Source organism: Parasteatoda tepidariorum, chromosome 8 (assembly GCF_043381705.1).
Source record: "Parasteatoda tepidariorum isolate YZ-2023 chromosome 8, CAS_Ptep_4.0, whole genome shotgun sequence".
NCBI classification, from domain to species: domain Eukaryota; kingdom Metazoa; phylum Arthropoda; class Arachnida; order Araneae; family Theridiidae; genus Parasteatoda; species Parasteatoda tepidariorum.
This window is the reverse complement of record NC_092211.1, coordinates 30631096-30653176: the sequence shown is the minus strand read 5'-3', so window position 1 is coordinate 30653176 and position 22081 is coordinate 30631096. Positions and strand designations below refer to the sequence as shown.

At 32.0% G+C, this 22081-nt stretch overlaps 1 protein-coding gene across 5 annotated transcripts in view; it reads right to left on the bottom strand.

Moving 5' to 3' along the window:
• LOC107439046 (homeobox protein extradenticle) overlaps window positions 1-22081 on the bottom strand; it is a 315422-nt gene that overhangs the window by 165047 nt on the left and 128294 nt on the right. The gene's annotated exons all lie outside the window — the stretch shown is intronic.

The window sequence follows — 22081 nt, the reverse complement described above, 5'->3', positions numbered from 1 at the left end:
ACATCGTTTGGAAAAAAATCGATTATATTTTTTAACATTGCTTGTTATTTGGTAAACATTTCTAATAAGGCATTATGTTTAAAAAAGAAAAGAAATTTAAGACTATACAATTTTGCTAAAGCAGAAGTCCAGCACTGGACACTAGCCTTAGATAAATTAAGATTGCTGGTCCTTGTGAATTTTCTTTTTTACTTAAACTAATTAAATTAACAAGCAAATACTTTCTGCCTTTCCAGATCAAATCACCATTTTTTTTATCCTTATTTATTACTTAAGTAGCATAAACTTTGTGTTTCAATACAAAACTTTAAAAAACACTGTCTGAAATTAATGTACGACATTTTAAATTAGAAAAATAATATGTATAAGAATAAACCAAATATACATTAAATGCACTGAATAATACAAGTATTTTAATCTAACAATGCATATAGTACAGTTGCGCATATCATTAAGATTTTTCAGCTTCCATAAAAATAACATCCTCATACAAAATATATCTAATAGAACTTTTATCATTTTTGTAACTAACTAAAGTAAGTAAAATTGTCCAAAAATTGGTTGAAATATTTTAAAATTTTGGAATCAAAAATTATCATTAAATATGTTGTTGTTTCTAATGTCACTTGCCAATACTATCAAGCCTGCTGGGTGAGACCGAGCAATATTAAAGTAGAGGGTGCGTTTCTTGTTTTTCAGTGGCGCCATCTATGGTCAAGAATGCAGCCACACACACGTCACAGCCTATTTTACAATGGCGGACCCATTCATACATGCAGTCATTCATTTAAAAACCGTAATTTTGAATTGAACCAGAGAACGATCTCCAATACAATACCCCAAAGGTATTGATTTATTATGGGAACATGGAGGACTTTGTAATCCGACAGATTTAACATGCACCAGTCACAATTGACTACACGAGGAGTTTTCAGCCGGCGGGTATAGATATCAGGACTTCTTGAACATAGGCCCAACGCCCTAGGAGCCAGGCTATCCCGGCCTACTTTTAAATATAAAATTTATAAACGAGTTAAGTTATTCATAAAATTTAGTTTTTCTGCTGCTTTTTTTTAAAAAAAGATTGTTCATTTGAAAAAAAAAAATTACCATCTACCAATTAATTTTATAAATATTTCTAAAATATACATAGTTTGAATTTGAAAAATAAACTTAAAACATAATATGGCTCAAAGTGTCCGAAAATTTAAATTAATATTTTTTTTAAGCGAGGATATACAATGAGTCCAGAAAGCTTATGATGATCAACTCCTTTATTCCAAGACAGAAGTTAAGTCTCGGCGATAAGCCAATCTTCCAAGTAACCTTCTTTCACTTTAAAGAAAAACCTACATAAAACTTTACGAACAAACAGCTAATACCACAACCACCCGCAGCGTTAGAGAACGAAAAAAAACTGAGTCAGATTCATTTATTACAGCATCTCTTTCTTCCTCTCTTCAAATCATTGGAGGATGGAAATTGAGATACCGCTTCAACCCCCCCCCCCNACCCCCCCCCCCCCCACAATGCCGATTCTCAGCATCTCTTACCGTTAAAACATCAGCAACAACCCTCAAATAAAAAGGCATTCCAATAGATATATAATAGAGGGATATAAGATTGAAGTGTGTGCTCTCGGAAAGAGGATTGCATCCCATGAAAAGAAATCTGAACGGAAAGTACCATCAGCGACTTGCCACTTTGGCTAGCGATTGGTACCGAGTACTTTCTCCAATAAGAGGAGAGAGAAAAAAATAAAATAAAAAAGGGGGTTAGGGGGAAAAAAAGACAGGACCATCCTCAGCCACGAGGTCGGGGGAGGGGATGGTGATGTATGTAGCCATCAGAAATCGTTTGTAAATTCCATCATGGTATTCCCAAATGCGTTCTTGATTCTCTGATCTTCATGCCACCCCCTCAAAACTCAGTTCTATCTATTTTTCCCTTTCCCCGTCTTCCGATATTCTAGCCTCTTTTCCATCTGCGCTAGAGCAGGAAAAATAATAAATAAAGACACAAATAAAATAAAAATGTTGCGTATATAGGCACGAATCCACGCATGTGAAAAAATCGGTAGAAATATTTTTGACTTTTTTTGTTTGTTTTTCTTTCCCTCGTCCTCCCGCTCTTTTCCCATCCCTATTTTTCGATAGAATGGAATCGCAGGGTATCTAGATTCGAATCGAAAGTACTTGGGGGGGGGCCCTTCCTTTTTGAGAGGCAAATATTTATCTAGAATCACACGCGCAAGAACACATTGGATTTTTGAGGAATGTTTTCTATCGGAACTGGAATATGTTTAAAAAAAGGCAAATGTATAAGTAGTGTGAAAATAGAATTCTTAAGCGGACTAGACAAGGAAAATCATTAAAAAAAGAAAAATCTAAAACCTAAAGGGTTTTTAGTAATCACTCCCTCAAAATATATGTTTTTAATTGAACTAATATTTAATTGAACTAATAGGTTTTACCAGTAAAACTTAGCTTTCTCCAAAATACCATGGTAAAAATACGTAGTATGTTTTATTATGATTCCATTTCGGAATTTTACCCAGCTTTTGCGGTGAAACCTAGGGATTTACCAAAATACTTTGATAAATCAAAAGATCTACCGGTAAAAATCTAAGATTTCTATTATCATAGGCTATTACAGTAATACATACACATTATGGATCCCAATATAAAATTTAAACAAGGGGGGGGGTGTTTAATATCTAGTAACTCATTAACGAGATCAAAATAAGAGTGAAGGTAGGATTAATAACTTTGCTCAAAAGTCGCCATTTGTTCATCTATCAACTAAACTGGTTTTAATCCCATCTTTTGTATTACGAACACAGGTTGTATTTTACATGAATGTATACTAAGATAACGACTCGTTGGAATTTAGTGCAGTTCGCAACATTTCTAATAGTCATTTCGCCATTGGCGACGGAATATTTGAGACTGGTGTGTAACTAACAGAATTTAACTCGAGAATAACTGAGCCAGAGCCACAATTGATGGATGGTACAATTGACGGATTAGTGTTGAAAGACAGCAGTATACGAACAGGATTCGTTAAAAGTATGGGAATTTTTTTAATATATTTTCATATTTTAATGGCGTTTGTTTCAATGACGTGGATGATATTAAAACCCTCGGAACCTTATGACAACCTAATTTTAACTTAATATTATTATTACTTCACTACAAATAATTTAATGTTTCGGCTTCTCCATTTGTTAATATTTTAAAAACAGTTTAAAATTTTCGAGAAAATAGTGGCGAGCAAAAATTTTAGTGAGGCAAGTACCTTTAAAACTGAAATTTTATGGCCTGATTTAGTGCCCCCCCTCCCGAATGCAATTTGAATGAAGGATATTTTTATTTTATTTCATATTAGACAAGGTTTCTAAAAATAAAAAGGGCAGCAATCACGGAGTACCATGCACTGTATAATATGTGTCAAAACACTAACTGAACACAAAAACTGATATAAATTTAAATCGAAAAGTAAAATATGGTTCTTTAGTTATATATATATAATATGCCACGATAGCAACATGTATCCCAATGACTTGAATAAGCTACAATGAACCATATTGCAAATCTACACTTAAGTACACGAAGTATACACTAATTTCTAAGATTAAACTCTTAAATTAAACGATTGAAGAGCAGCATTGATCTTTAAAAAAATGCAGCACAGCCTTGATCTCATTCAGTCTAGAGGCGTAAATAACGATTAAAACATCGAGCTGTGCATCAGAAATTTAAGTGGCTCAATTCGTATTTGTCGTTGAGAACATTGACTGTGTGAAAAATATTAATCTACTGTTAAAGCTAGTTTATAAAATCCTAAAAATGTCAAAGTTTTGATCCGATATAAAAATTGAAACAGAAAATATGTATTCGATAAAGAGAGAGAGGTAAAGAGGGGTATAAATATGTATTCTAGAGATTTAGTGTCTATTCTCGTATTCTATATTAATCTACTTGTCTTCAAGGACTATTGTCAAGGGGATGGACACAGTGTTCGAACAAAGACCAGGGAGATCCTTCAGCAAAAATGATTTAGCCCATATTTCAGTATAGCCATTACGTCGCACCTTGTAATGTTCTTTTCATGTGGGCAAAGAAAGCTTAGCAGAATTTTCTTTTTTCTATACAACGGGGAGGGAATGAAACGAAAATCGGTAGAGGGGGGTGGAGATAGAGTAAAAGTCAGAAATATATATATAGAAGAAACAACAGTACGATTCCCAGAAAGGATAAAGCTTGTTTCTGTTTTCTTATCTATTTATTGTTTTTCTTCTTTAAGGGGGGAGAGCAGGATCGTAAGGGGGGTGGTGAGGAAAAAAGCTTTATAGTTGTTTTACTCAGAGGTAAGGTTCTAAGCCGATCGGAATAGCGAATGATGATCTTGTAAACTGGTTTAGAGGATTTCATTCCTTTTTGTTTTTGCTGGAATTTAATAAATAAAACATTTTTTTAGAGGGAGCTTTCACGATAAAAGAAAAAAAGAAACATTTGTAGAGAACGCGTAACATGAAATGAGATATGCAATTTAGATGCTGTTTATCTCGTAAGAAAGGCTAAAGGAAAATAACTACATATACATCACTTTATATAATTTACTGCAAAAAGTATATACGCACAATTGGCATTCGAAACATATACATGATATCCAAAAATATTATAAGAAAAAGAATACGAAAAAGTGAATTTACTAGATTATTTCTAAATTAATATAAAAATAGAGCAAACAGAGATTGAAAACTCACAAAATACATGAATAAAATTACCTATAAAATAAATAAATAAGTATGGATACAAAAATACAGATGTATACAAGTCTTCCAAAGTCAAGAACTAAAATAGCGGATGCTATGTAATAGTAGAGTTTATGTGGCCCAATTAGAATGAAAAATACTGAAATTGCAGAGAGATGCTATTTTTTAAACATTAATGTATAACTACACAAAAAGATACTGAAAGCACTAAAAAATATACTGAATTCAGTTAAGATACTGAAAAATCAGTTAGTTAAATTTTTACAGACTAAATCTGTTCCTACTGATTATTTTAGCGTTGTGGTTACTATGTTGGCGAAAAATCTATCGATCTAGTTAGATAAATAAAAAATATTAAACAAGATAAATAAACTATTAGAAAAATTCTTCTTGCATATATATATAAAATAGCTCAAATAACCTCAATAAGAAATAGTTTTTTTATTATATCAGAAAAATTATTTAGTGAAACATTTCAACATTATTTTTTTTAATCGAAATAAACTCTGCTCTACAAATTTCAAATCTTAAATTTGTTATCTTAATTACCTTACTTATTATTTGTTACCTTAATTTATAATCTTAAATTAATTGTTCTCAATGAATAAAACAACGAAATAAAAATTCAATAGCCTTAGGAAATTTAGGCTGTTTTTCAAAGGCTCTGAAGTCGCATCAAATGCTTTTTTCGCGAATAATATGCTATTTTCATAACTGATGTGTTTGCAACAGTTGCTTATGTCAGGTCAAGTTTAGTTTATCTTTAGCCAGAGCTCTCTATGTTTGTTCAGAAAATGGAGCGAAACGTCAATATCGAGAAAAGTCACAGATTTAAGAAAATGAAAAGATTTGTGGTCTAATTTTTTAATATTTAAAAACTTACTCCAATGTAGCATTATCTGGACTCATAAAAATTTGCAAAAAATGAGAATAAGGCATTGATTTTGATAATTTTGATCTGGTGGGGAGGGGGCTTGAATTTTAAAAAAGTTTAATAACTTATAAATATTTTAGTTATTTCTCCGTTCTAAAGTCCACATAATTTTATACATCAAGATGACATGTACAGTTTAAGATTATAGCTTTACTCTCTCCAAGTGTAAGGAATTAAAAAAAATTTCTTTTTTTTGTGGAATTTTTTTGTTTTTTGTTTTTCCGTGAAAGAGCTCTGAAAAACGTTGCTAAGAAGGAAAAAAGGTAAATTCACTTAAAAATTTATCTTGTATTGATTGCTTCGACAGCAGAGAATGATCGACTCCATAAAGTCTATAACTAATACAAAATTATTTAACGAGAAAAAAAAATCTTCCTTCCACCTAAAAATAGTTAAAATGAAATTCAAGAGCCATATAAAACGTTCAGAGAAATAAGTGCATGTCCACTAAAAAATATTTGTGTGATGCACAGAAAAATCCTCAACGACGTGAGCTAAAATATAATAAATTTTGCTAAATCACTTGAACGATACGAATAATTTAACAATATTACTTCAAAAAGTGTTCTAAAACTAGTAATATTGAATTTAAAATTGTTCTCAATGTATTAAAATAGAGCTAAATCCAAAATTCAAGAGCTTTATAAAACATTCAGTGAAGTATTTTCATATTCCCATTTAAAAAAAAAAANAAAAAAAAAAAAAAAAAAAAAAAAAAAAAAAAAAAAAAAAAAAAAAAAAACGTGTTGCAAAGTACCGTCCTGAGCTATGACGTAATAACTAATTTTTAAAACAATTGAACAATACGAATTACTGAACAATGCTTTTTCAAAAAGTAAGAAACAATCAGAGTTTGAAAATTTAAAATTGTTCTCTGAATAAATAAATAAATAAAACGATATCTAAAATTCAAAATCCTTATGAAACGTTTAAGGAAATAAGTGGATATCTACTTTAAAAAATAATCCCTTGTAGCAGAGAAAGAATCAACGTCGAGAACTATAACTAGCACGTTTTAAGCTAACAAAAGGCAACCAATAAAAAGCAATGAAAACAGAAAAGGGTTGAAATAGGTACTAAAACCGGACCGAAAATGATGGACTCGTGGCCTTACAGCCATATTGTGAGGTTCATTGCAGAAAATAAACCAATATATCATTCATTTATTTCTCATAAAACGTTTTGCTGCCCTCGTAAAAATTTTATACCCTATAACCACCAACATAACTTTCCCATCAAAAACTCTGGAGTACTTTCCCGGTTCCCTTTTTGTCTCTTTCAGATGAACGGAAGACTTCAGAAGTCACGTGACATAGGGATAGTACTATTTAATTAAGATGATTGCTCAGAAGCTTTATAGTGCGGCTTCTAGAAAATCTAATAAAAGAACAATAATAAAAACATTATTTAGCTTTTATGAATATTAAGTTAACGGGCAGGTATTTTTGTATAGAAAATTGTTATCGGAATAGAGCTTTTAATTTGGTATTTACTTTGCTTAAAATAAAATATATAGGGAGTAATTCATTCATACCCAAAATTAAAAATAAAATCATAAACGGTACTAAAAAACTTATTCAGTAAACACATGAAGCGAAAAAACAAAGAAACATTTCTTAAAAAAATATGCAATTTTTTTTACAAAAAATTCAAAATAAAAGGACGAAATTTGAATTGAAATTTACCTTCAGCTTACTTTTGTGTCCGAACACAGGGCATCTCACCCATCAGACAAGATAATAAAAACAATACACTCATTGGATTTTAAGGATCCCTATCTCAAAATGCGGAAGATATCTTACAGAAGTAGTGTTGTACCACTGATCAAATAAAGATTGTTGAACCACTTTCATTTTAATTTGCATGAAAACACATTATCATGTATCCCAACAGAAACAAAACGGCAACAAAACGAACAACATGTCAACACCTTAAAAAATACATATTCATATATACAACATACATATGATGTATAGTGAGTAAAAATAAAAAATAAACGGGCCACTCAAAATAACTTTTGATCCAATGATCGAATGTTCACGTTCTAAAACTCAATCATAATGGTTCAAGATGTTGACCTCAAAGATGCTAATAAATGAGTCGATATTTTAAGGTACGAAATCAGATGCAAAAATGTACCTTTTCTGAATAAACAGAATTTTTTTACCTAGTCCTAGAACGTGAAGATCCAATCATTAGATCAAAAGTTATTCAGGGAGGAACGTTTTTTAGTTTGCGCATTGTACAGATGTATGTTGTAGATATATATCAACAACTTAGAAAATAAATTCCAAGCAACGATAAAGCAGTAGCTTTTAAAAAGGGTCACACGCCATGCTTTAAAACTGAGAAATCCTGTTTTTAGTTTCGTTCAACTTATTTTACAAAGTTAAAGTCTGATTTCTATGAAATATAGATTTTTACTAAGCTAAGACTAAATAGACATTAAAGTACTGGAAATCTGAAACAAACTAGTTTGCCAATTGCTGATTGCTAAAAAATTTTGACTACTGCAATCTAATTCCTTTGTGCATGTAAACAATTCACACAGATGTGCACCTAATTAAATTGTCAATAGTAAGAATGCAAACAAAATGAAATAGTAATCATTCACCGTAAAGAAATGAGAATTATATGAAATGACCATAAAGTAGTTAAGAATATTGTGAAGGTTTCTTTTTTGAGGTTCGGATTTAAAGGACACATTCTTCGTACAATAGACTAATCTCAGTTATGCGAAAAATTTTGCAATAAATTTCTTTATTTCATTTTTTCTTTCGAATGTTTATACATTGGGCTAAAGAATAATATGAATTCTCATGAAATGAAAGAAGGGCAAGAAAGGCAATTAAGTGAAATGTTGCGATGACTTAATTTATAAACAAAATAAACGGAAAATTTCGAAACATATTATTTTCTTAAAAATAAAATATATACATATATCTAGAAATTATCTGTAAAATGACAATATCAAATGTTGGGAATATTATACTAAAACAAAACATAAATGACTTTTGAAGCAAGATTCCTGAAAACCCAGCCATATTTCATAACTTTTAGTAATTCGCTAAAAATTAACTGCAACTTTATCTCTTAAGACTCCCTGTACAACACGCAACATAATGAGAATCCTCACACATTAAAATCACATCCGACCAAAAAATTAAGTCTCACGTTTTCATCCTCACATCAAGTTAGGGGAAGCGCAAGAGCGAATTACAGGAAAGGTAAGGGTTATCGGATTAATAGAAGCAAAAGGGGAAGTTTTAAGCTCATTCTAGAAACACCCTCTAATTTATTTATAGTTTCCCTCTCACCTGCACGCGTGGCTAGTAGGTTGTCAATTTACCATTAGGCAAGTTAAATGCTCTTTCCTCATTAGCCTTCTCATCTAAGTCTACCTGAGGCTGCGTTTCTATGACAACCGGCATCTTTAAGCGATATTTAACGGTCGCAACTTGTTGATTCCCCGTAATGACCAGAGGAAGTGCTTGCCTTCTCAGAATGACTTCAGCCCACGTGATACTATATAAAACGGAGGTAGGGAGCAGTTTTAAAAGTCGTTTAGGATTCTTGGGAGAGAACGAACGGAAATTTCGTCTCATAAAACTCGCCAATGGATGATTTCACGCCAGGTAAGCAGGTGAAAATAAAAACCTCATTGTGGAATATTTTATTTGGGGTAAGTATGAATGGAAGATAATAATAAAATGAGATTTCGGGATTTTTTTTATTTATATGATGGACATTGAAGTACTTAAAGTTAATGAGCATTTCCAAAATGAAATTCTTACATTTTACTGCTCCCATGAAAGCGAGTGCAAATTTCTTTATGTCATTTAATTTGAATGTAGAAATAAAAAAAATCAATTTAAAAAAATTAAAATAGTGTGTTATTTTCCAAAGTATAATAAAATCAGATGCAGAAATAAGAGAAAATAAAACGTAGATGGGAAAAAAATCCATTTGAAATATTAAAACTTAGCTATTAAACCATAGCAACAATTTATTTTTGGGCTCAAGTAGTGATAAAAATTTGATCAAAAAAGGTTTAAAGAACATGAAAGGGGTAAGAATATGGAATATCGAGATTCACATCAACTGTCATAGATAGGCTTGGAAATTATATTTAGACCCTATCTAACCAAAAAAAAAAAAAAAAACAAAATCCTAATCGAACAGATCTATATGGGTTTAATATGAGCAGAAGGCTATAAAATGTTAATTGGACAAATTACAAATTTATAAAAGGGTCTGTCTAGGCACTATAGGTTGAAAATTGGTCGTTTCACCTCTGTTCGGCCAAGACTTTCGAATATCGGTTCTATGACGGCCATAGTAAAAATAAATAAATTAATAAAGTTAAATTAATTATTTAAAAAATAACTTACTATAACAATTTCATATAAGTGTTTGGAAATGAAATTAAAGAGAAAAGAAAACGTAAATAACAAATTCCTCTAGATTGAAAACAGAAACCTTTAAGTGTAGTTATCTACTATAAGTAAAATATAAAAACAAATTACTGTAAATAACTCATTCATACAAAAGCCCATTTACGGTTAGTCACTTTCGAAATCTTAATCAGCTCTACTTCCTGAACGGAAATATAAAAGATAAAAATATTATCTTAATATCAAAAAATAAATTATAATCAAAATGAGACGACAACGTTTCATTTCAAGCCATAATAGTAACCAAATTTCAAAACAACAAACAAGTAAAAGATAGAAGAAGAAAAAAAAAACCCAGATAATTCTCAGAAATCTTAACCAGAAACCAAGATACGGAAATTAATCAAGCAAAAACAGAAACAGAAAAAAGGGGGTAGAAGAAAAAAAATCATATCTTTGTATGAAGGGGTGGCGGGGAAAAAAATCGTCTGCTTACTTGGTATCCTAGCACGCACACATCACAGATGCGGGCCTAAGAACTGGCACCTCGTTAGCGGTACAGCTGTGAAAGTGTAACTGGATATCGTGTTGTCCAGAAAGTGGGGGTGGAGGTTTGAGAAGGGCCAGGCGCCGTTGACTCGGGGGTGTCAGGAGCAATAGAACGTGGCGTGAAACGAAAGAAGAGATGGAAAAAAAAAACGTGTTGAGGAGGAGGAAGAGGTGTTTGGCATGCCAGAAGAATCAGACTCATCTATCACGTGTTCTCCCTTTACCCTCTCCTTGGATGAAGAAAAAAAATGAAATAGTGTTTTCAGAGCGAATTGCCCATAGAATTGTTGGAACTGCAGTATCACTTTGCCGAAAACAAAACGTTATGTAAATATTTATTAATACAATTGGGGCGTTTTTAAATAGATCATGTAATAACAATTTTCAAAAATTAAACCCAGTGAGTGCTTTGGAGTTGTTTTTGGAGTTAACGTATTGGAGGCGATCCATGGAACAATTTAACTTAAGCTCTAATGCATTATAATGTAGTATAAACATGCATGAGTGGTTTGTGTCTTGGAGCAGCAATATTTTCACTTCTGGAGCGTCTTTTGAGACAAGAACATTACTCTACCTCTAACGTATTATAAAGCAGTATAAATGTTTATGAGTGTTATGTTTAGGAGTAGTCTGGAGAAACAATATTTAAATTTTTGGATAATTATTTTTTCTCTAGCTATAATGCAGTATAAATATTTATGAGCGTTGCGTTTTGTAATAGTCTTGAGCAGACATATTGAAATTTTTGGTGCGATTTTTGGACAATAATTTTTTTCTAGATATAAGGCAGTATCAATGTTTATGAGTGTTGCGTTTTGGAGTAATCCGAAGCAGCAACATTTACACTTTTGAAGAGATTTTCGAAACAATTTTGCCTTAGTTGTAATGCAATATAATGAAACTGAAATGTATATGAGAGTTTTTGAGTAGTCTGAAAAAGTGATCTTTAAACTTTTATAAGGATTCTAGGAACAAAAATTTTTTTTAACGCAGGTCTGATATGACTTTTTTACTGGGCCATTCAAAATTAACAAAAGCATCTATGGATATGTGATTTGTTTATTTTTACCCACAAGGAAAGAAAAGGTGTAAGCTTACGTAAGATCCCGTATGAATTGTTAAATAAATTAAATTCAAGAAGAAGAAGAAAAAAAAGTTTTAAAAAAAATTTACGACAGCGTAAGGCGATTTACTTGCTTTTTCTGCCAAGGAAAGATCGTCCGAAATCTCTACAAGCATACTTACGCAGTATTTAAAAGACGCGAACTGATAATTCTATACGTACACATCACTGATACTTTTCTAAGCAAGGTTTCGGTTTAAAGACCATTACATATGTAATAAATGATTTTCGAAAAAAGAATCCCATAAAAAAAAGCGTGATGAATTTACCCTCATGTTGCTGCCATAAGAAACAAAACAAAATGTTTAAAAAAAAATTTACTCAGTCATAAAAAAAGGGATTGCTTCTAATAGTGAACAAGCTTATCAATAAAAACCTGATAAAATAATTACATCTTTATTATAAGCGAATAATATCATTCAATGAAGCAAAGCGATCACGTTATCAATAATTTCAGTTTTATTGAGTTAATAGTTAGTTAATGCATAGGGAAAAAAAGAAGACTATTAAAAAGATATGGCGGCATTAATGACAACACTAACAAAATATAATTGGTTTCTTGAAAACTGGATAACATATTAAAAAAAGGGAAGCCAAGCAAAGAAGACCAACAGCCTGAAAATCTCTAATGAGAGAAAAGGACAAGAAGAAAATCTTAAGTGGGATGAAAACTTCTTTCTTTATTCCATCCATCGGTTCTCAAGAAAACCACTCTTTCCTTTTTGTCCACGAAAATAAGAAAGAGAGGACATAAAAGTAAAAGGAGGACATAAAGGAAAAGTACCACCGTTCCAAAAGAAAGGAATGAAGAGGAAAAAAAATCGAGCATCGGGTGTAGAAAGGCAAAAGCATCATCGTCGAGACCACATTAAGTTCTGCTGAAATGACGATCTACATGCATATGATTATATTGCCGATCAATGGGGTGGGGGTGGAAAAGGGCACCACATCACTCCCCCACAACGTGTGCCCCCGCCCCCTAACTCTCACTCAACGACTCGCTACATATTTTCCGCAGATCGACTTCAAGTGATTATGTTCCCAAAGCTCTGGTGAAAAGTTTTTGCTTTTGCTGCCAGTCCTAGCCTCTTAATGGCATATTGATTACTGCAGAGTTAACTGCTTTTCATCGCTGGGGGAGAACGAAGGAAAAGAAAGGAATAAGGTTAGGGGGGGGGCTTGTGTGTATGTATGAGAGGAGGGGGGCGCTTTTTATGGTGTGATTGAACGAGCTGCTACTGGGGCCACCTCATGAAAGTTAAGTAGATAGTTTCTAATACCCTGACGATCTTCCGACGCCTGCCTACACCCACAAAAAAACACTCACGATTTCTTACGCGTATTTCTATTTGGTTCTCTATCCTTGGTTAGGTTTTTCTTTCACCCTCTATCTATTCCATTTTTATTCTATTCCACCCCCTTCTTTTCGTTCTTTTCGAATATACCGTCGATTGAAGGGGCCCTCAAATGAATCTGTTGCCGCTAGGGAATCTATCGCCGAAGATGGGGCTGGGGCGTAAGAGGAGACAGGGCAAGATTCGTAGAGAAAATGCGGAAGACAAGAGGATGGAAGAAAAGAAAAGAGGACGAATAAAAAGAAAAGGAAGGTCAGAGGAAAAGAATATATATAAGGGAATGCCCGAAAATGGTGGGTAAGGAGAAAAAAAAAAGAATGGGGGTGAGGTAAGGATAAGGGGAGGTCGAGCAACATCCACTGCATTGGACATCGAGTGGCGAGCAAAGGAATTGAAAGAGGCTGAATCGGAATGGAATGGGTGATGCGGGAAGAGGATGGGGATGCGGAAATGTTCCAGGATGAGGATAAGGTACCATGAAACACATAGGGATGGGAAAGAGATGCTGCTGCTCGACCAGGAAAGGAATTCTTTGATAAAAAAAATAAAAGAATACACGAAGAAAAGAGAATCTTATAGAATGGAAGACGGAAATGACAAAATGTGATGGACTCTGGATAGTTTGCACTGCTAGAAAAGGCGTTTGTCATATAGATTCTCAGAACATAAAAGCTACGATACACGAGAGCCTATGGCAAAATCTAAACGCCTTAACCTTCTAAGGTAGATGTAGTTTATGCAAATGCTGTATTGATTGTTAATGAAAGCAATAAACTTCTATATAGGTTTATGGTGAAGTTCTGCTTTTGTTATATAATAAAGCACCTGATTGCATTGTTTATAAATATAACTAGTACTTTAGTTATAAAAAATACACGAAAGATATAAGCTCAATACGATATTACATGCTTATAAATAAAATGGAACTAAATCTTTTAGAAAAAAAAACTAAAAGTAAAGCTTAAAAATAGCGACTTATAACAATCTAGATCTTTTCAGGAATCGCTAGTATACTGGAGATAGAAAATGATTATTCACAATTATCGAACGTTTCACTATGAGTGTACGTTTATTAACGACATGAGTGAACATTAGCTACCTTAAATATACTTACTATAAGAAGAAGCTGCTCCACTATTATGAAGCAAAAAATTTACTACACTAATTTGGGAAAAGACAAACTAAAACGGCGAATCAGGCGTGAAAAAATAATCAAAAGAAAAATCTAATTTTTTTATCGCAAACATTGTGCTTGTAAGTGAATTTCTCCAAGCTTAGCAAATATAAAAAAATAATATGCTATTAACCTTTATTTTTTTTTCGTATGATATAAAAATAAGTCATTTATTAAGTCAGTACTGCTTTGATGCATCGATACCCAGAATCCCTCCAGAAATTTAAGAAGTTTTATCTGCAAACAAATTAAAAGAAAAACCATAAAAAAAAAAACTGATGACCGATTTATTAGCTAATTTAACTGGTATTTGGACACTAGAACACGATTTCAACAGCTTACAGCAAATGTAAACTCTAACAACAAATTTAAATTCCATGAACCGTCGAAAATACAATAAATCATTCACTAAAAAAACTTTTTAATTGACTGTAATCCGAACTGAATCGTAAGAATTTGTAATACGACACACAATGTTCTAACCAAGAAGTTAACAAATCCAGAAAAAGAGCGGAGAACGTAGAGCAGTAGTTGAAAATGTCACTGTGAATGCACGCGTTGATTGGCGTTATCATCGTGCCTCGGCTGATAGATGGTCGACCTCAAGACAGGCTGTCCGTTGCTAACGGTTTGTCACGTACGCCACACTCCAACAATCTCATTATCCATTCATTCTGCGAGGTGGTTGGATGCGGAAGATGAAGACGGAGAGAGATGCCCTAGATGCATCTTTAGACTTTAAAAGGTGAAAACTTTTGTGGGAGATTCCTTAGCTAGAATGAAGACTAAAAGACCAAAAATAAAGTGACGAATTGAGTTGTATTATGGTGGTCAAGGAGTAGGCCTCGTACCAGGAAGTTCCCGGATTCGAATCAAATTATAGGTATAGATGTAATTTATCACTGTTCTATCAGTGCTTGTGTTGTTAGGGTAAAAGCGATTATTAGAAAAATACATTCGGCAGTACGACGTTTTATTTCTTTGGAAAAAATAGAATGACGAAATAGTTCTTCAATTTCGACGAAATGAACGAAATAACTGTCGTCTTCATCTTCCGCATCCAAATTCGCAGAATGAATGGACGAAATGATTTTTTCTTCGAAGAAGTGACAACAGTTATTTCGTCACTTGCTCGGAGCATATACTAGGAAACGGTTTCGTCAAAAACAGAGAAAGTTTCCTGATATTTGAGTTTTTTTTTTTTTTTTTTACGGAGTAGTATAAAAGATAAATAACAACAGTATTAACTGTAATAGTCTATTATTACTACATTTAATATTAATATATTAAAAAATAATAGGATAGTATTTGGCGTATTCTACAGGTGACATGGGACAGGAATAGTTGACAATATTTATTTCTGGTATTAAACTGATATTAATTTCATTTTTATCCAACAAAACATTACCTGGTCCGTTTTAATTGTTCTTTTTATTTTTTTCAATGAATAGTTTTGTTTTTTCTAAATTTTAGCTTTGAAATTCATTTTTTTCATAATCTAGAAACTGAATATTCCAAATAACTTAATTTTATTTTGTTCATTTATAGAATACTGAAAGTTCTAAACTACTCTTACAAAACCAATTTTAAAAAATAATTCCATTCAGATAAATCTTAATATTTTCAGAAGTATAAATCAACCAATTCAGTCCATTAAAAAAAAAAAGTATTTACAGATTTTTTTTTCTGATCAACAATAAAAATTTAGTCCGGTTTGATTTAGTCCTATGTTGGTTTATAAATTTTTAACCGGAGTATTTGTTATGGCCTAATTTATTGACTGCATAATCGATGGCTAAGGTACTGTTTTTAAAATTCTAAACTAGATTCAAGTTCTTTATTTCAAGCTCCGTTTAAGTATGCATCAAATTAAAAATAATTAAACAGAAAACAACTAAAAAGATATATTCAAAATTTAAACCATAATATAAAACAAGACATTCTTAAAACAATGCAAAATATAATTTAAGGCACTTTAAAACAATGTATGAAGATCACTTTAAGACCTAAATATTATTATTCTACTTATGGGTTCAACGTTGCCCTTTAAGTCACTTAATCCAGCAACACGACATCTGGTGTACATGGATAAGGTTTTTAGTGGAATCGTGGAGGGTAGAATGTTTAAAAAAATATAAATAAGAGGTTTAGAGGGAAACCTTTTAAGTTGTGGGTCGAGTAAAATGTTTTCTGGGAAAATAAAGACAGCAGCTGCAAGAGGGGTGGAATTTTGCGCTTGTCTAAATGGATTATATGCTTAGATATCTCTTAGAAATTTAGTTCTAACAAGATAAAGAGAAATAAAGTCAGGAAATTTTTTTTATGGATTTAAAATCCGAGCAATTAATTCTTTAAAAGAGAAGATTCATTAAGAAAAAAAGTTTTAATTTACTTAACATCAATATCGAGTTTAAGAAGTTTTTAATAGTAATAACATGAGAGAAACCTGCGTCAAAATCCTTAACATTGCTAAACACACGAGAATCAGAAAGTTAATATTTCAATTATTTCATACACACTGAAGACAGCGACCTTAAAATTAATCACTAAATTATAACATGTAAATAAAAATAATATTATCAATTTTAAACATGAACAAGATTGCTGCGTAACAAAATTTGTAAAATATAATTGTGAATACCATATTATCTCAATGCCATTTTGATATTAATATAAAAGAATATCGAAATAAATTAAAATTACAATCATCAGCTTAAATATTACTTATCTGTACCTTCACTATGTTCAGAACACTTCGTTCAAAATAATCGAAATGTAATCGAGAATCAAATAAATGTTTATGATTTAAAACAAAAAATGATTGAAAAAGGTAATACATCAAGTGACGTTCAAGATTTTTATAAATCTGAAGGCTCAATTAGCTAATAATTCACTTGATCGGTGGCAATTTCTTAAATAAAAAAAAAATAAAAATTAAAAAAAATAAAAAAAACACAGACTCACCTCTCAAAGTTTTGTTTCCACGCCAGACAGAATAAAAAATAAATAAAAACTTTTTTTTAATAAAGTCAACATTATAAATTCGAATTTAACCCTTCAGGAATCAACGCGTGTAAACTGGATGTCAACAAGAAGTGTTAAGAATAATTCCAAGATAATCGTAATAATAAAAAAAAACTCAGGAAAAGAAAAAGAGTTCGATTAGAAACAACGATGATCATCTTGCAAATCATAGAATGTTGAAGATGAACTCGCTGAACGAAAATCTTCAGGTGGCATCGCTGTTACAACAAGAAACACTTGTCAATCAAACTAGACCAGAGACAGATTACCTGTTATAAAAACCTCATCCCATAGTCTAGGTCCTCAAAAGTCCATTTTCAGTTCCGATGGATAAAAAAAAATCGAATAAAATAGATAAAATCGTAAAAAAAAGGGGGGCGAGTCAACACAAAACCGAAATTAATGTTTCAGGAATCAAAGGACTTAAAACCATGATGCTTCACCAGCAGCGGTATGCAGAGGAAGATTGATTTGATTTTGAAGGGGGGCAAGACAGAAGGGGGCCAAAAGATAGTGTGACGATGGAATAGGGGGAAGGGGATAATGTTTCGAAACAGACAGATGTGGAAGTCGCACGTAACTGCATGATGGATGAGGATTCTAAGAGGTTGGATGCTCAAGAGGGATGCGGGAGGAGGAGGATCGAGGCAGCTGTCAGGAGGGAAGGATGCTGCAACATCTCTTAAAACCGCTACAGCTAGACAATTGAAAAATTTTCTCAACATACTCTGTTGCGGAGCCCCCCTCTTTATCCATGTCGCGATTATGTAGTGATGGCCTACTCATCTTTTTTTTTGTTTTTTGTTTCACTAAGTCTGCGAGAACAACCCTCATCTGTTACGCCTTATTTCGGTGTAGAGAATTTTTTTAACCTTTTTTTTCTTCCGTCGATTGCACAGTCTTTCCCTTTTTTTTTATTGCGTACACCTGTAAGCTGTTTCAGATATTATCTTTGAATTGGATTAAAAACAATTTAATAGAATTTTATATTTCAATTTAATAAAATGGCCAAAACATCCAAGTATCAGTTGTGTGTAATTTTACGTTTAAGAAAAATTAAATGTCAAATAATAAATAATAAAAAAATTTAAATTAAACAATTTTTTTGAAACAAATTGTTTTCAATAAGGTTGAAAATTTCTTCCTGCTTTATTGCAATTATCAATGTTCTAGAATTTTTTAGACAGTAAACTAAAAAAAAATTTGTTATAATTTTTATCATCAAAAGTTTAGGGGTACAGATATTTTCTTAACCGCTCTTCATAAAGAATTATACACATTTAATTGTAAAAGTAATTTTAAAACAGGTTTAAAAACTAAGAAGTTTAACAACTATATGCATTTATTTATAATCATTTTTTAATGTATATCATTAAGGTATCGAGACTTATGACTAAGTTTGTAAAAACTGAATAAATTTTTCCAGTACAGTTAGACTTTCACTTAACATTCCGCACGTTCATCTATATACATAATGCGCAAAAATTGTTTTGTGGTAACTGCACTGCGCATAACATACGTCCGTGAAAGTAACGACTGTTACATGAAAGTGCAAACCCGATATCTGAGAAAAATTTCAGTGCATTTTTCAAGCAAGACATAAGAATGCAGAGATAAGAAAGAAAGGAAATTCGGAAGTAGAAACAGAAAGTACAAAGATAGAAAGAGTGGTAGAGAGTTGAGATAAAAGACAGTAAATATTAATGAAATAGACATAAAAAAAAAGGTAACAAAGCTAGATATTAAAACTATACATGTTTCACATTTAAAATTATTTTTATATTTAAAATATTTATCTTAAAGTTAATTTCGAAATTTGACAACAATTATAAATTAACAGTGACATACCAAATTGGTAAGAATTATATAAATAAACTTGGAAACACATAATAAAAAAGTATTTTAAGAAAAATCACATATTACATATGAAAACTATTAATGCAGAACATCCTTAAAGTTAATTCAAAGTAAAAATGATTAGACTTTTTTCTTCAATTTATGGACTCAAAGTAATACAGTCGTCCCCACTTAATCGCCCCTCGGATAATCGAATATCCCGCTTATACGAATAAAATTTAATGGAACCAATTCATTTTACATTAAACTAATGTTGAACTTCCCCGTTTAAACGGTTATTTGTTGTTTTTTGCCCCCGCTTAATTGCATAAAGAAGTGGTACTGAAATGAAAAAAAAATTTTCAATTTTAGAGAAATATTCCCCATCTAATATAGAATTTCCCTTTTTCAGTTAAGATATGGTTACAATAGGTGGTCATTTCAATAGGGACTTCTTATTATAGTAGGTGCTTGGGATGAAGTTGAAAAATTAATCAAATCTTGCTGCCAGTTATACATTGAAGTAAACGAAGGGGGTTTTACCCCTCTTTGACTTACTTCACTCACACATCATTTAGTATGTAAAAAAGGGATAGAGCGATTTGTTTTTAGGTCAAGACTTGTGGTCCCCTCTTGATGCACTATTAGCTTTGATAAGAAAAAGTTTTAAAAACCTAATACACTAGTGTAAAGAGTGTCTTTTTCTTAAGTGGAATAACGGCTTAATCCAGTGAATAATTTTGAGTTGGTTGCAAGTTGAGCGCGAAAAAGAATGATTTAAATCTATCGGGAAAAAACAATGAATCTTAGAAACAATAAATTTTAAAGAAATCCCCAACTAAAATAGCGCATTAATTAGGAATTTCTCAAGTTTCAAAGATTAGAAGGAAAAAAATTCTGCATGTGCTTGAAAGGAATACGCACAAGCTATGAAAATTTTTGTAGAAACAAAAAGGGAATATCTAATCTTGATAAATTGAAAAATTAAACCGGTATAAAAAAGTCTTCAATTATAGAATTTTTCGGATTGGTTTAAATAATATTTTAGTTCCTACATGACAATGACATTTTTTTATGATACTAAGGAAGAAAGTTTTAATTATAATTATTTATTGATCATATAAGTGAGTTTATTTAATCAAGCCACGATACTAAACCATTAAAAAGTAAAATTTCTTGAAAATTCAGAATTTTAGATTGAATATTGCATTCCCCTTTTAATCGAATAACCCGCTTAATAGCATAGATTTTGCTGGAACCGATGGTATTCCTTTAAGCGGGGTTGACTGTACCAGAGAAAGCCTCACAAAAACACCAATGTATATACGAAAAAAGAAAAAAAAAGGCACATATCCCTTTCTTAGTAATATCGTATCCCATTTCTAAGACATTTATATGTGTGTAACTCGAGAAATATAAGGAAGGAAAGAAGGAAGGGAAAAAAATAAATAAATAATAGGCACACATAAAAGTGTTATAGATGGTTATGATATGTCACCGTCACTCGAACATGACTGTTTTCTGGACAAGGATGCGACCCTAGTGACCTCTCTAGGGATGCATGTATATGATATGCGGTTACCATGGAGACTAGAAGTATCTTTTCCTATATTCTCTTCGTGTAATAATGCAATGTTGTATTCTGAAGCGAGCTTCAATCCTAATATCTGCTTAGGACTTGTGAAGCATGGCTAACAAGACAGTGGAGTAAATATTTTAGAAACGTACTGATGGGGAAAAAATACATAAGATTAATTTTGGAGTACAACCTTAATGCAATTTTATGATTTTTTAAGTTTTACAAACTAGTAGAAAAATTCATAGCATTAGCATTATTTTTTTATTTATGAGATTTTAAGTCAAATTTTTTTGAGGATGGATAATAGAGAGGTTTAGCACTTTCACGAAAGATGCTGAGCGCAAAATCGGAAGAGAACTGAGGTTCTGTTGTTGTTGTTTCCAATCCCAGCTGTGATAGCGGAGTTATACCAGATCCATGAGGCCGTGAGACTTCAAAAAATCGAGGAAAAGGAGAGGTCTCTCAAGAACCTCTTCCATGGTGAAATCCAGGCAATCAAGTAGATGGTGAGGACTAGCCTCGCTGGAGTTGCACTTTTTACAATATGGAAAAAGTTTAATTTGTCCACTGAAAATCTACAGGTAGCGGTTTGGTTGGCACGTGTACCCTGAAGGTCAATGGATTCTCCAAGACGCTTGCGGGGATACCAATTGTGATCCGGAGGAACGAGCCAAGCTTTATTAACTTACTGAGGTTCTTCTGTAGTCATATTAATAACAGATATTAATTGCACTATCCAACTCAGCAGAAGCATGGTCATTGAAAAAGATCCGTAACTGATTCATCAAAACATATATTTAGATTATACTTATTAACTAATGGCTTTTTGTTGTAAAGTGGAAGCTAAAGCACGTTTCGTCAATCATATGCTGCTGATAATCTACTCAGACGAAGATTATTATTTGCTTCTAGGTAAGCAATTTATTATTTATTTGTTGAAAGTAGCGGCAGAAAATTGCGCATGAATATAAAATAAAATCATGCAATGTTAATGGTTAAATAAAAATGCAAAAGCTTTTGATAATCTTAAAAAGTAATATATAGTCACAGCTAAATACATGCAAAACACTCACAGAAGAACTATAAAAAACGTATCACAAAAAAAACAAGAACGCTGATTTAATTTTAGATTGGTAAAAAAGCCTCGAACACGTGACACAACAAAAGAGACATCAAATTTAACACCTATAAAACTTCTTCAATATTTATGCCCCTTCTCTTCAATTTCTTCCCCCTCCGGCCTCATCCTCGGGACAATCTCTCATCCCTGTTAGAGAAAATAAAATTTCCCCACTTAGGTTTAAGTTGGAAATAGCCTTTCAATTCTAAGGAATCC